Genomic DNA, 15,284 nt, shown 5'->3' on the forward strand with positions numbered 1-15,284 from the left:
AGTAATCGATTAATTGATTATGAAAAACATTTACCAGAACAATATACAGGATAATTCGACATCTACTTCGGCAAATGGCAAAAACGGAGGTGATAGATAATGATATGAAATCGCTAAATAGATTATCGAGAATTTTCGGCGTACGTAGTTGGCATGCAGAAATAATTGAAATAGTAGTACAAAGTAGTAAGAGACGAAGGGTTCATGGGAATTTGTCGAAAGACTTATGACTGATACAAAAGGAGGAGGAAGGGCCCTATGTGTTAGCGTATATCAGAAGATCGTTGTAAGAAATAACTGGAATCATCGTGGTGAAAATAACAGGTGGTTACATTTTAAACAGAAAAAATGTTGTGTTCCTAGTCACGGTACGTAGATACTTGTAGTAATTCCTAAATTCTTCTCTTTATACTGGTACTTGAAACGCTGTAAATAGGCTTCCCCGAGATATGTAGTCGATATCTCCAAGCGTATCCTAGTTCAGTTGTTTCAGCAACTGTATGACGCTCTCCCATTGGTCCACCAAGTATGATCATTCGTGCGACCCTTCTTTGCATACGCTCCACAAACGCATTTAGCCCTATTTGGTATGTGTCACACACACTTGAGCAATATATTCTACGATAAGCAATCCCTTTTGTGAACTGACTGCATTTACCCAGAATCGTGCCGTGTAACCAAAGCCTGCCATCCGTTTTACCTACGACTGAGACTATGTGGTCATTCAATTTCACATCCCTACAAATTGTTACACCCAATTACTCATTGATATTGTAGTGATCCGATCCTGTATTTTTTTAGGTCTGAGAAGTGCATTATTTTATATTTCTGTACGTGTGAAACGAGTTACCTATCTTTGTCCCAGTTTGAAATCTTAGAAAGATCTGACTGGATATTTCGGGCAGAAATGTCTACGTCAGAAAATTTGTAGATGCGATATTTTACCCTTCATGCACACAGCTGCACATGGAGGACAGCATCTGATGACGTGTGGCCCAGAATTAGACAACCCTTTTTCAAGAAAGGATAGACACCACTGATCTAATCTGCACGTTCGACATACATGCAGTTTATGGAACCTGTCAGAGAAACGGTTGGTCGGCATTGCTAACCACCTGCGGTGTTAACTTTATGTCAGTCACAAATTTCTTTGTTGTCGTTACAATTTCCAAAACCCTCGTTTGTTACTGGGCGTCATGTACGCTATTCCCCGATGTCCTGTCATCCTACCCCTGCTTCTAATCAGCATTTTTCACGTATTCCTTTCCTTGGCGATTCTGAGAAGAAATTCTTCGTTTTATCGGCCCACTTAATTTTTGGCATCCTTTGTAGCACCATGCCACACACTCTTCGGTTTTCTTCTTTTCCGGTTATCTCACAGAGCATGATTCACTTCCATACAATGCTGTGTTCCAGACGTAAGTTTACAGAAATTTCTTAGTCGCGTTAAGACCTATGACTGATATTAGTACATTGCTTTTCACTAGCAATTCTCTCTTTGTCTGTGGCTGTCTGCCATTAATGTTCTCCTTATTTCATCTGTCACTTGTTATTTTGATTTTGAGGCAGCAGAATTTCTTCACGTCATCTACTACGCGCTGCCCAGTTTTGACGTTAAGTTTGTCGCTAATCTCATTTCTGTTATTCCTCCCTCTGCTCTAATGGGTTCACAAAGAATTTACTCACAATCAAATGTAGCTTATTTAGGTGTCCTGCTGTAAATCTTTTTACCTAATGTTAGCATGCAGACATCTACTCGGGTATTAAAGTTTGTTTCAATTACGAAAAGCCTTCATCAAGGTCTTTACTCTAAAAGTTTTAATGCGCACTGCCTGACAAAAAAAAGTAAAGCAGTCGGGAGGGGAGGAGGAAACGTAATGAAACTTCACAGATGGAGAGGTTGTGTGATGTATTTCAGTGATTACGTAATTGAGTCAAATCTCTAAAATATTTATCAGTATGACATTACTCCCCTCCGCCCTGATTCGATTGGGGAGGGTGTCATAATGCCGTTGCATCCTCACTTGCCGCAAGCTGGCCCAATACTGTCGCGATCCGTCCTTGATGACCTGGATACTTACACGAGGATGGAACTGACGTCCGAGCTGAACGTACTCGTCTTCTTTCGGGGACAGATATGGGGATCTTCCTGGCCACGGAAGTACCTCAACATCACGCAGACTATTCACAGACACAAGTACCAAATGGGGACGAGCATTGTCCTGTTGAAAAATGGCACCACGATACTGTCGCATTAGCTGTACCAAATGAGGACACATGATGTCAGTGATGTACCGTCGTGCCGTCAGAGTTCTATCAGTCACTCCAGCCGTGGTATGAAGTCATCACGACGGCTAGCCAGGTCATCACCACACTCGCCGACGGTAGTAATGCAGAACCGTGGTTCATTGCTGAACACGGTGAGTCGTCATTCATCAGCAGTACATGCTTCCCTGTCACGGCACTAACCCAAACGCAGCCGTTTGTGTTGGTACTGACTATGAATTCCATCCGGTCATTGATGCAGGATGACCCAGGATTTTGCAGGAAGTCCTCACTTGTTCTGTGGTGGCAGGCGCAGATGTGAAAGGATTACAGTGTGTTCGACGGTCGACCTAAAAATTGACGACGAGTTGCCTGCCCTCCAGTCCCCATGAAATCTAACATCAGGCCACTGTCAAATACAAATGCCAAGGAATCTGCGTACTCCACGATTCAGTCAGAAGGCTAAATTGAGACCCACTATGAGTCCCTTCCCAGCTGTGTTGGATAGCGCTGTCTCAGATATACACAGACATCTCCGCGTCCTTCACAATGATCACTCAACGTATGCCGCTATTTGCGCCCCATATTGTTACCATTGGCCATGGTAACAACACCAAACACAAATAACACTAATGTACCCTGTTGGTCGTTCCAGCTGTCACAGGGATTTGCAACTCTAAATCAGTTACACACCCGCCGATGGCGTCTACGTGAACAAAGATTGGTTGGAAGCCGACAGCTTCTGTTGGGTACTTCACTTTTTTTTTGTCCGGCAGTGGATTTACAGTGCGAATAGCCCTTAACAACAGGCAAACTTTGCCCGTTATAATTAACTGAAATGTTTCCAGAATGAGATTTTCACTCTGCAGCGGAGTGTGTGCTGATATGTAACTTCCTGGCAGATTAAAACTGTGTGTCAGACCGAGACTCGAACTCGGGACCTTTGCCTTTCGCAGGCAAGTGCTCTACCAGCTGAGCTACCCAAGCACGACTCTCACCCCGTTCTCACAGCTTGACTTCTGCCGGTACCTGAAATGTTGTTTCTTGGAATGTGACGCTCGTTTTGCGCACAGTAAAATATTCTTCGGGCTTCAAGAATTTATTATACGAAACCCATTTCTTGTTGCAGTTTCATTTATTGACAACGTGGATATACAAAAAGAAAAATACATACAAGGGTACCTCCCCATCGCACCCCCTCAGATTTAGTTATAAGTTGGCACAGTGGATAGGCCTTGAAAAACTGAACACAGATCAATCGAGAAAACAGGAAGAAGTTGTGTGGAACTATGAAAAAAATAAGCAAAATATACAAACTGAGTAGTCCATGTGTAAGATAGGCAACATCAAGAATAGTGGAGCTCAGGAGCGCGGTGGTCCCGTGGTTAGCATGGGCAGCTGCGGAACGAGAGGTCCTTGCTTCAAGTGTTCCTTGGTTCAAGTGTTCCCTCAAGTGAAAAGTTTACTTTCTTTATTTTCGCAAAGTTATGATCTGTCCGTTCGTTCATTGACGTCTCTGTTCACTGTAATAAGTTTAGTGTCTGTGTTTTGCGACCGCACCTCAAAACCGTGCGATTAGTAGACGAAAGGACGTGCCTCTCCAATGGGAACCGAAAACATTTGATCGCAAGGTAATAGGTCAACCGATTCCTCCACAGGAAAACAGGACTGATATATTCTATACGACACTGGTGACGGCATGTGCGTCACTTGACAGAAACATGTTGACGACCCACCTAACTTGTACACTTGGCGAATGGGTAAAAAGATTCTTCTACCTTGCCCGACTTAGGTTTTCTTGTGGATGTGATAATCATAAATTAAATAAAATAAATTAAACTTATCACTCGAGCGAAGATCTGAACCAAGGACTTCTCGTTCCGCAGCTGCTCACGCTAACCACGGGACCACGGCGCTCCTGAGCTTGCACTATCCTTGATGTTGCCTATCATGCACATGGACTGCTCAGTTTGTAAATTTTGCTTATTTTTTTCATAGTTCCACACAACTTCTTCCTGTTTTCTCGATTGATCTGTGTTCAGTTTTTCAAGGCCTATCCACTGTGCCAACTTATAACTAAATCTGAGGACGGTGCGATGGGGAGGTTCCCTTGTTAGAAGCTGTCAAATTAACCTGAATATGGCCATCACAGTGCTGGATAAAAGCTGGGAACCGGTAGGTTTGATACATCATGGATGCTAGGCCGAAATATGTTTTATCAACGGCATTTTGATGCGTGGCAAAATGGACTCAGTAGTTTTCAATCACCTACGCCGATTGGTCCAAGAACCATATGGTTACTATGAAGGTTGTCCACAGAGTAAAGATAATGCGTAGGAAATGTCACCGCCCTCTCTATTACGGCCCTGAATTCATCCTACTGGCGAGGCTTCTCGGATTTCGAGCATTACGCATTACCTGTCCAAATAGCAAAGGGGGAAGCGCGTTATCTCTTGGAGCGGCAGGATTTGTGGACCGGGGTTTAAGCTCGATGCATAATATTTCTTGAGGGGTGGCTGAGACGGCGGGGGCTGGCAGTGGGGGCGGAAGGGGCCGTATCCCCCTGGGGAGCCGCCGTCTCGCCGCTGCTCGGAGCCGTATTGACCAAAGCCTGTGACCCCCGGCGTCCGCAAGGTTTGCCGTCAGCCGTTAGCAACCCTAGGCGAAACAATCAAGGCTAGCGCTGCTGTCGAAAGCTCACCAGAGACGATATTAGTCAGCCCCTCAAACGAGCACACTTGTCGGTTTGGAGCAATATGGATGACGATCACTTTGGCTTTCGGTAAAGAAAAGGCATCAGAGATGCAGTTACGATAATGCAAATGATAGTGGAAGCAGGACAGGAAATTTGTCGACCTCGAAAAAGATTTCATCATTATAAAATGGTGCAATATGTTCGAAATTCTGAGGAAAAAAGGAGTACGCTGTAGGGAAAGACGGATAATGTAGAGTACGTACAAGAACCTACAGAGAAGAATAATAACGGAAGATCAAGATCGAAGTTCTTTGATTAAAAAGAGTGTAAAACAGAGGTGCGTTCTTTCGCCTCTACTACTTAGTCTTTACAGCGAATCAGCTGTGACGGAAGTAAAAGAAAAATTGAAGAATGAGACTAAAAGCCAGGATGAAATGATAAGATTTGCTGATTACATCGCGATTCTCAGTGAAAGTGAAGAGGAATTACTAGACCTATTGAGAGGAATGAAGTCTGATGAGTACAGAATACGGACTGAGAGTAAACCGAAGAAACACGAAAGTAACGAGTAGTATCAGAAAATGAGATTAACTATAAACTTAACATTAAAATTGGGGAAAGAATTCAGCTACCTTGGAAGCAAAATACCACTTGACGGAAGGACGACGGTTCAATCCCGCGTCCGGCCATCCTGATTTAGGTTTTCCGTGATTTCCCTACATCGCTCCAGGCAAATGCCGGGATGGTTCCTTTGAAAGGGCACGGCCGACTTCCTTCCCCATCCTTCCCTAACCCTATGAGACCGATAACCTCGCTGTTTGGTCTCTTCCCCCAAACAACCAACCAACCACTTGACGGCCGAAGCAAAGAAGTCTCTTAGTGTTAAATACAGGCCTTCATTTGACGGAGAACTTTCTCAGAATGAACGTTTTGAGCACAGTATTGTATGGCTGTAAATCGCTCAGTATGGGAAAACCTGAAAAGAAGAGAATCGAAAATTTAGGATGTGGTGCTATAGAGGTACATTGAAAATTACGTGCGTTGATAAGAATTGAGGTTCTGCACAGAATCGGTGAAGATAGAAAGCGATGACAAGGGGAAGGGACAGGATGATATGGCATAGACATTAGAGTGAGTTGTATAGAGAGAAAAAAACTGTATAGAAAACAGAGTGGAATACATACAACAAATAATTGGGAATGACGAGTGTAAGTGCTACTCTGATACGAAGGACACAAGTGAGGAATTCGTTCGTGGCGGGCCGCAGCAAACCAATGAGAAAGCTGATGACCAAAAAAACGATAAGAGTAACACAGAGCCACTGCTGAAAAATCTAGGTTTCACCTATAGAGGACTACGACCTACCTTGCCCCTGGCTGGAAGAGAGTTTCAGAAATTCTACCTCCTGGCTATCATGCAAAGGGGACGACTTGCAAGTCACTGAACAGATTGCGTTCTGGAACTGGCAGATCAAAGGTCAATTTGGCAAGGTGAGGCTACACTGTTCAACATGATGCTCGGTGCGACTGTGGATAAGTCCAAACTGTTCAACATGTGCATGAGTGCTGGCTGTGTCCAGCTTCCTGCACAGAAGAAAATGCATTGAGAAGTGGCCAAGTTTCGGGCGATTTTGGGCAACAATAGTGTAGTCGTATGTGTGTATATAATATGTATGTATCTGATACGATAATGCGGCGTGAATGTAGGAAATCTTCCAAATTATCCCTCAAATTGTCCGGTAGAAATGACTCTTAACAGCTTACGACTGAACCAAGATATTCCTCCTCATATCCTCTTCATAAATGTTTATTGTATAGTCATGCCAACTGGACTCCAAATTCCTAACGCGATGAATGCATGTCGCGTTGTGTTGTACAACACAATTTGAAAAAAGATCCCAACTATGGAGAATACATCGCTTTCACCTAGCAATTTCATCTCTTCTAGTGCAGAAGAGGCCTCTGTATCTTCCAACTAAGGCTTTGTGGTCCATGGGGGAAGTATGAAAGTATACACCAACAGTATACTATGGTGGTGCTTTTCAGCGTCTGCCACAATCACTCTACCGTATAAAACTGATTGCAGTTTGAGCAAGATTTGATGGGTCTTCTTTGTCGACAGATAAACAGTAAACTGTGACTGAGACGTGCAGCAAGAGAAGAGGGTGTCCATTTGGAAATTGAGGGCCGATGTTGGACGGCTAAACCGGGACCATGTTTACGTTGCAGAAGGCGTTGGAACTGTTACTTTCCGCAGCTCGGCAGGGGGCACACTAGAAAGCGACGTAGATGTTCCCATCTAAACTGACTGAAGGCAGCGCCGAAACCGCAGCCGCTTAGGAACTGCATAATTTGCCGCGAACAGCCTGACAGCCAGATATACCCAAGTTTTGCTGTGCTTGTTGAAATTACAGAATTTCCAGTTGCACTTGGCCATGCTCCATATATTGTTTATTAGCATCGCAGGCAATCGCTTCTAGAGATGTTTAAGAATTCCTCAGTCAATAATAATCCTGCGCCGTAGATTCCAAGAGGGAGCAATGGTTCATTAGAGGTAGACGGGTCTGGGTTAACAGACGCCAAGAAGTGACACAGATTTCATGATATGACCGCTGGCGATGATGACAGCAAACGCTCAGAGAGCTGTGACCATGGTAATGATGGCGGCGGCGACGAAGACTGTCACAAGAACACAGTTTCAAAGAGGAAATCCAATGGCACACAACAAGCGAGGATATTTCATTCAGACATGGAAATAAACCTGCGAGTAGCTACACAAGTCACTCGATGAGTCAATGACAGATTCCAAGAAACACAGCTTCATTTGTTCCTTTATTGCTATTTCACTTTCTCGGAAATCCAGACGACGTTAGCATAAGAGAAGTTTGGTCTGGTTAAGGCATTGTAGGTGTTTAGTACGGTGGAGGAATTCACAAGCCTAGGTGTCAGCATAAGAGACCAAGAATACTCTTTAGCAGACGAAACTAATGACCTTTTGCTAGTTCAAACTAAAAAGCACAAAAGTACGTCACAGGATTCCTGTATCACAGCAAGTTTGTCTGGTTACACCAGCTACAATGAAACAGCCAAATAATCGGTTACCACAGGGAAGCTGACAACATACACACATCATAGACCGTACCCCCCACGATAATTTACAGTGAACAGCTGATTTTATAATCAAACTGACCAGTCTAATGACAATATTTGGACGTTACAGTTTGCTCGCTGCAGTTGGCCCTCGAGACATCAAATAGTTCAAATGGCTCTGAGCACTATGCGACTTAACTTCTGAGGTCATCAGTCGCCTAGAACTTAGAACTACTTAAACCTAACTAACCTAAGGACATCACGCACATCCAAGCCCGAGGTAGGATTCGAACCAGCGACCGTAGCGGTTGCTCGGCTCCAGACTGTAGCGCCTAGAACCGCACGGCCACTCCGGCCGACTCGAGGCATCGTCGGTGGCCGGCAAAAATGATGTATTGTCCACCTCTATCCTTGCAGCCCGCATGAATTGTCGCTGTTGGCGGCACATGTCCACCACCACCCTTACAACCCGTCGCAGAGATGGCTGTTGGATGCTTAGGAGATACTGCTCCCATGTCAGTTTGTGGTCGAGGGTTAGTCCGAGATATTTTAGTGTTTTATTTCATTGTATAGGACGGTCGTAAATCCTGGGTAAAAATCGGGTGGCAGGAGTTGTGGGTGCTTCGTCCTACAATTAACCTCTCCGTCTTGGAAGGGCTAGCGGTTGCTCCAGCAGGTAAACTATTTGACATTCAGTTGGGATTTCTATACTTATTGGTTAGCAGAAGTGGATCGGAAGAAAAGTTTAAGACATATGGGCAGTGTACATGATATACAGCACAAGAGTGGAGGAAGGACAGTGCCTTGTGGCACACTCATAATGGGATGGAAGGAACGGGAATAATTGTTGTTGGTGCTTACATAGGATGGACTGTTCGATAGAAAGGATACAATAAGTCGAACACAGTTGCACTTTAATGCAGTTTTACAAAGAAATTATTTCCTGTTTCCGGTATAGAATCTGACGCTATTATTACACATTCACACGCTCAATGGATACCGTTTGCTGCTCACAAGGGGAAGGCCTACCGTTTCGGCTCATGTTTGGCAGGTCCTTGTATACAACTTAAAATGAAAGATTCTAAGATTTTTGGCCTAACACCCCGCCATTTTGAGAAAATGCCCGTAAAGTTCATGAGACGTAGTCCACTCAGCCTTGATGAAATCGAGAGATAATTGAAAACTGAGCCTTTTTCATCAACATATATGCGATCCGAAAACGCATATTTTCCTAGAAATGGATGAAAGAAGATTGTTCTACTACCGCTTTGCACGCATCAGATACGTGCTGATAAAGGCGTAGAGACCAAGGCAACCGATTTTGAAGCAGAGAACTTGTGTTTGGTACCCAATTGCATTCTGTAGTTCTTTTCGTATTTTATTCCATATCGGAACTGGTAGGACTAGGTAGTTTAGTAAGGTAAGCAAATCATCCAGAAATAATAAAAAAAGTGGGCAAATAGATTTGAAACGGCTAGGATTAGTAAAGAACTAAAATTTTAAACTTCGTTGTATAAATACAATTCCAAATAAGACTGCTGCGAAGACGAGTGTTCGACGCATTTATCGCATAAGGGAGAAAAACGAACCCTTGTCGCAGTTGCTGGCATACATAAAATAACGCATTTGTACTTGGCGAAATATTGCATCAGATCGTCTGGGAAATTTTTGCCTAAATTCTTTCCAAGTTTGTAAGAAACAAAAGATTGATTAAGACATCGGGAAAAAGAAGAGATCAATCGTTTAACCGACTTTTCAAAAATATGTACTTCACTTGCTCCAGTTTGGGAAACAGAAGAATTAAATCTGAAAGACATATTTCGAAAACATTTTGAAATCATACGTTGCTTATAACAAGTTTTTTTTTTCTCATACTGGATTCCTTGGGTGCTCGAAGTAATACCGTTATGTATGACAGCATGTCTATAGAAGACGGTGGCCAATCGACTTGCAAGGTAGAAGTAATAGCGCCAAACTGTACGACTTTGTGCCAGCCCTGTGATATTTATTTTTATAGTAAAGTGAGTAACTTTATCAAAATTACAGTCTGCTTCGGGACCCCAGCGGAAATTGCAGAACCGAGTAGACGCAATAACGATTCACAGCGTAATTCACGATCAGCTTTGAGCACTGATTTTTCAGACGTTGTTATAGTGCGTGTGTTACGCATCAAAAGTAATTCTGGAAAAGAAATATTTTTAAAATGTAAACCGAGTTTGTTTTTCTCCGGAAGGAATGATATAGTTGACTGGAAGACTGGATTCTTTAGATGTTTTTGCTGCCGCGAGTATATTTGCTTCGATGGCTGTCTGCAAGTACCAACCGTGTAGCTGTTCGAAGAAAACTGAGCACCTGTAGCAGGGTGAGTAAAAGAGACATTGTAAATCGACCAGGGTTAAATTTTTAATTCTTTACTAATATGAGACGTTTGATAAACGTATATGCCTACATTGATATTTCCTATTTATTTGCTTATCTTATTAATCCTCCTACGCCTCTCAAGTTCGAAACGAAAACAATACAAATAATAACTGTCGCATACTATTGGAAATCGAATGCAGTCTCTCTGTCCCGCAGCCAGACGGCTTCATGGCTCCACCAGTGGAGCTTTCATTGAAAGGTGTTTATATTGTGGATACATAAGCGGCATTCCAACAAGTTTCTTTCCTAGATTTCTAGGAAAATATGCATTTGTGCATCCCATGTGTGTTGATGAAAAACGCTCAATTTTCAATTATCTATCGATCCCGTCAGTACAGAGTCGATTGCGCGTAATAAACATGTACCATGGATCATTTTTGCACGATAGATCGTAATGGTATGGAATGAGTCATTGCACACTACTGGCCATTAAAATTGCTACACCAAGAAGAAATGCAGATGATAAACGGGTATTCATTGGACAAATATATTATACTAGAAATGACATGTGATTACATTTTCACGCAATTTTGGTGCATAGATCCTGAGAAATCATTACCCAGAACAACCACCTCTGATCGTAATAACGGCCTTGATACGCCTGGGCATTGGCATTGGATGGTGTGTACAGGTACAGATGCCCATGCAGCTTCAACACGATACCACAGTTCATCAAGAGTAGTGACTGGCGTATTGTGACGAGCCAGTTGCTCGGCCACCATTGACCAGACGTTTTCAGTTGGTGAGAGATCTGGAGAATGTGCTAGCCAGGGCAGCAGCCGAACATTTTCTGTATCCAGAAGGGCCCGTACAGGACCTGCAACATGCGGTCGTGCAGTATCCTGCTCAAATGTAGGGTTTCGCAGGGATCGATGGAGAGTAGAGCCACGGCTCGTAACACATCTGAAATGTAACGTCCACTGTTCAAAGTGCCGTCAGTGCGAACAACAGGTGACCGAACGTGTAACTAATTGCACCCCATACCATCACGCCGGGTGTTACTCCAGTATGGCGATGACGAATACAAGCTTCGAATGTGTGTTCACCGCGATGCCGTCAAACACGGATGCGACCAACATGATGCTGTAAACAGAACCTGGATTCATCCGAAAAAATGACGTTTTGCCATTCGTGCACCCAGGTTCGTCATTGAGTACACTATCGCAGCCGCTCCTGTCTTTGATGCAGCGCCGGTCGAAGTGGCCGTGCGGTTCTAGGCGCTGCAGTCTGGAACCGCGAGACCGCTACGGTCGCAGATTCGAATCCTGCCTCGGGCGTGGATGTGTGTGATGTCCTTAGGTTAGTTAGGTTTAACTAGTTCTAAGTTCTAGGGGACTAATGACCTGAGAAGTTGAGTCCCATAGTGCTCAGAGCCATTTGAACCATTTGATGCAGCGTCAAGGGTAACCGCAGCCATGGTCTCCGAGCTGATAGTCCATGCTGCTGCAAACGTCGTCGAACTGTTCCTGCAGATGGTTGTTGTCTTGCAAACGTCCCCACCTGTTGACTCATGGATCGAGACGTGGCTGCACGATCCGTTACAGCCATGCGGATAAGATGCCTGTCATCTCGACCTTTATCAAAGGCGGAAACATGATGGTACGCATTTCTCCTCCTTACATGAGGCATCACAACAACGTGTCACCAGGCATCGCCGGTCAACTGCTGTTTGTGTACGAGAAGTCGTTGGAAACTTTCCTCATGTCAGCACGTTGTAGGTGTCGCCACCGGCCCCAACCTTGTGTGAATGGTCTGAAAAGCTAATCATTTGCATATCACAGCATCTTCTTCCTGTCGGTTAAATTTCGCGTCTGTAGCACGTCATCTTCGTGGTGTAGCAAATTTAGTGGCCAGTAGTGTACATTCACTCCGCAAATTAATTTGCACATACCGCTGCATTTTAAACATATACAGATGTGAGTTAGTAATTGCTACCCACCACCTTTTACACATTACAGTAACAGAAACCCTTCAACGGAATAGAAGTAATTGTCAAAAAGAAACCTTCTCTGTTTGTTATCAAATTTTGCTTAGCTGCCTGTCAGACATTCTGTATCACTGGGTAAATGATCAAAAATTTTTGTTGCAGCATTGTGCACTCCTTTTTGTGCTAAAGACAACCGTAATGTGGAATAATGAATGTCATTTTTCCTTCTGGTATTTTAATTATCTACCTGATTGTTCCTCTTGAACTGTAGTGGATTATTTACGACGAACTTTGTGAGGGAATAAGTATACTGTGAAGTATAATGTGAAGTATTCAGAATGCCCAACTCCGTAAACAGATGTCTACAAGATAATCGTCGGTGAGCATCACATATTATTCACACAGCATATTTTTGCAGAATGAAGACTTTCTTTCTTAAAGATAAGCTATACCAGAACGTTATTCCATATGATACTACTGAATGAAAATATGCAAAATAAGTCAACTTACTGATTTGTCTCTCCTAGAGATTTGCAATGATTGTAAGTGCAAGTGTGGCTGAACTAAGCTGTTTTAGGAGTTCCAGAATGTGTGATTTTTTTTTTTTTTTCAATTTAAATTCTCATCAATATGGATCCCTCAGAATTCTGAAGTTCCTACCCTGTTTGTTATTTCCTCACCATGTGTTACACTTATGATTGGTATAGTACCTCTAGATATGCAGAACTGAATATGTTGGGTATTTTTAAAATTAAAATTTAGGGTGAGACCATTTGCAGAAAACTAGTCAATGATATTTTTAAGATCTCTGTTTCCAATTTTTTCTGTATTTGTATGTATGCTTGGTCTGATTATAGTAATAGTGTCATCTGCAAAAAGAACTAGTTCTGCTTGTTGTATACTAGACAGAAGACGGTTAACTTATATGAGGAACAGTAGTGGACCTAAGATTGAACCTCGGGGAACCCCGTATGTGATTTCTTCCTGGTCAGAGTTATGCTCCTGGACCATATTGCTAGAATTACTAAGTACAACTTTCTGCATTCTTTTGGTTAGAAATGACATTATCCATTGGTTGGCTATACCATCAACCACTTAAAACGTTAATTTATCTGGGAGAATACTGTCATCCATACAGTCAAATGTTCTAGAGCGGTCACAGAAAATACCAACCGCTGCTACTTTATCATTTAATGCTTGTAAAATTTGGTTAGTGAACATGTAAATTTCATTCTCAGCAGAGCAACACTTCTGAAACCCAAAATGTGATACGCTGAGGATATTATTGGCGAGATACTATTCCAGAATTAGTCACCTTCTCAAAAATTTTGGAGAACTATGTCAGCACTGAAACAGGTCAGTAATTATTGACATCTCTCTTATCACTTTTCTTAAAAGGGGGTTTAACAGCGGCATATTTCAGTCTCTCTGAAAAAATGCCTTGAGTTAGTGATATATTACGTTTTTCAGATAAGACTGGGCTTATTATACGGGAACAAATTTTCAGTACTTTATTGGAAACTCCATCAAAACCAGATGAGCTTTTATTTCTGAGAAAATGTATAATTTCCTTAATTTCAGACGGAGAGGAAGGTGATAAATTCATATTATTGAATTTTATGAAAGTTACATTTTCATCATACTGCTGTGATTTTTCGCTTCAATGTTTCGCCCCTATACTTTTTTGTTCCTACGCTTTGTACTGTATTTAATAAATGATTATTAAATGCATTTGATACCAGGGCAGTTTTCTCAAAAACGGAGTTTGTTGATCCAAATTATCTTAGATACATTAATTTTATGTTGTACACAATTGATTTGCGATCTACACTAATTGAAAAAAGCCACAACACCAAAAAGGAGTCGTGCGGCATAAACGAAAATTGATAGGTGTGTTTCTACACTAGAAAGATGATATCTGTTCATATTTGGGTCCAGTCGCAAAAGAGTGGTGATAGTAGCGCCACTATGAGAATGCAAATCAGGTCTGCTAAATACACGCTGTAACGGTCGTGAACGTTAGTTCCTTTGAGAGTGGACGTCGCGTCGTGAGTTGATGTTAGTCAAGAAATCCTTTAAGGCGACAAAGCCGCCATTATCAACACCTCACCGAGATTGAAAGATATCGCGTAATAGGCCTACAAGACGTTTGATGTCCCTTATGGGACTCTGAAGAAAGACTTAACATGAATGTAGTCTCTGTACATAACTGCTGGCAGTGGTGGTCAAGGGAATGCACGGTCGCAAGAAGACCGGTGGTGGTGGTAAGTTCGCATGGGACCAAACTGCCGGCCACGGTGGCCGTGCGGTTCTAGGCGCTGCAGTCCGGAACCGCGGGGCTGCTACGGTCGCAGGTTCGAATCCTGCCTCGGGCATGAATGTGTGTGATGTCCTTAGGTTAGTTAAGTTTAAGTAGTTCTAACTTCTAGGGGACTGATGACCTAAGATGTTAATTCCCATAGTGCTCAGAGCCATTTGAACCATTTTTTTGGGACCAAACTGCTGAAGTCATCTGTCCCTAGGCGTACACACTGCTTAATCTAACTTGAACTAACCTACGCCACAGACAACACACACACCCATGCCCGAGGGAGGATGCGAAACTCTGACGGGGGGAGCCCCGCGAACCGTGCATGGCTCCTCAGGCGACGCGGCTACCCATGTATCGCTCATTCCACTGAACCTAAACCACCACCATTTGCGATTTCAGTAATGTCAAGCGAGACCTCACTGGAGGGCAGCGTGGAGATCTGTTGTTTTTTCTGATGAAATCTGGATCTGCCTCGGTGACAGTGACAGCCAAGTATTGCTTAGAAGGAGAACCTGCAACCAACCTGTCTGTGTGCTAGACACACTGGACCTACACCTGGAGTTACGGTCTGAAGTG

This window comes from Schistocerca nitens, chromosome 1 (assembly GCF_023898315.1).
Source record: "Schistocerca nitens isolate TAMUIC-IGC-003100 chromosome 1, iqSchNite1.1, whole genome shotgun sequence".
Lineage (NCBI taxonomy): Eukaryota > Metazoa > Arthropoda > Insecta > Orthoptera > Acrididae > Schistocerca > Schistocerca nitens.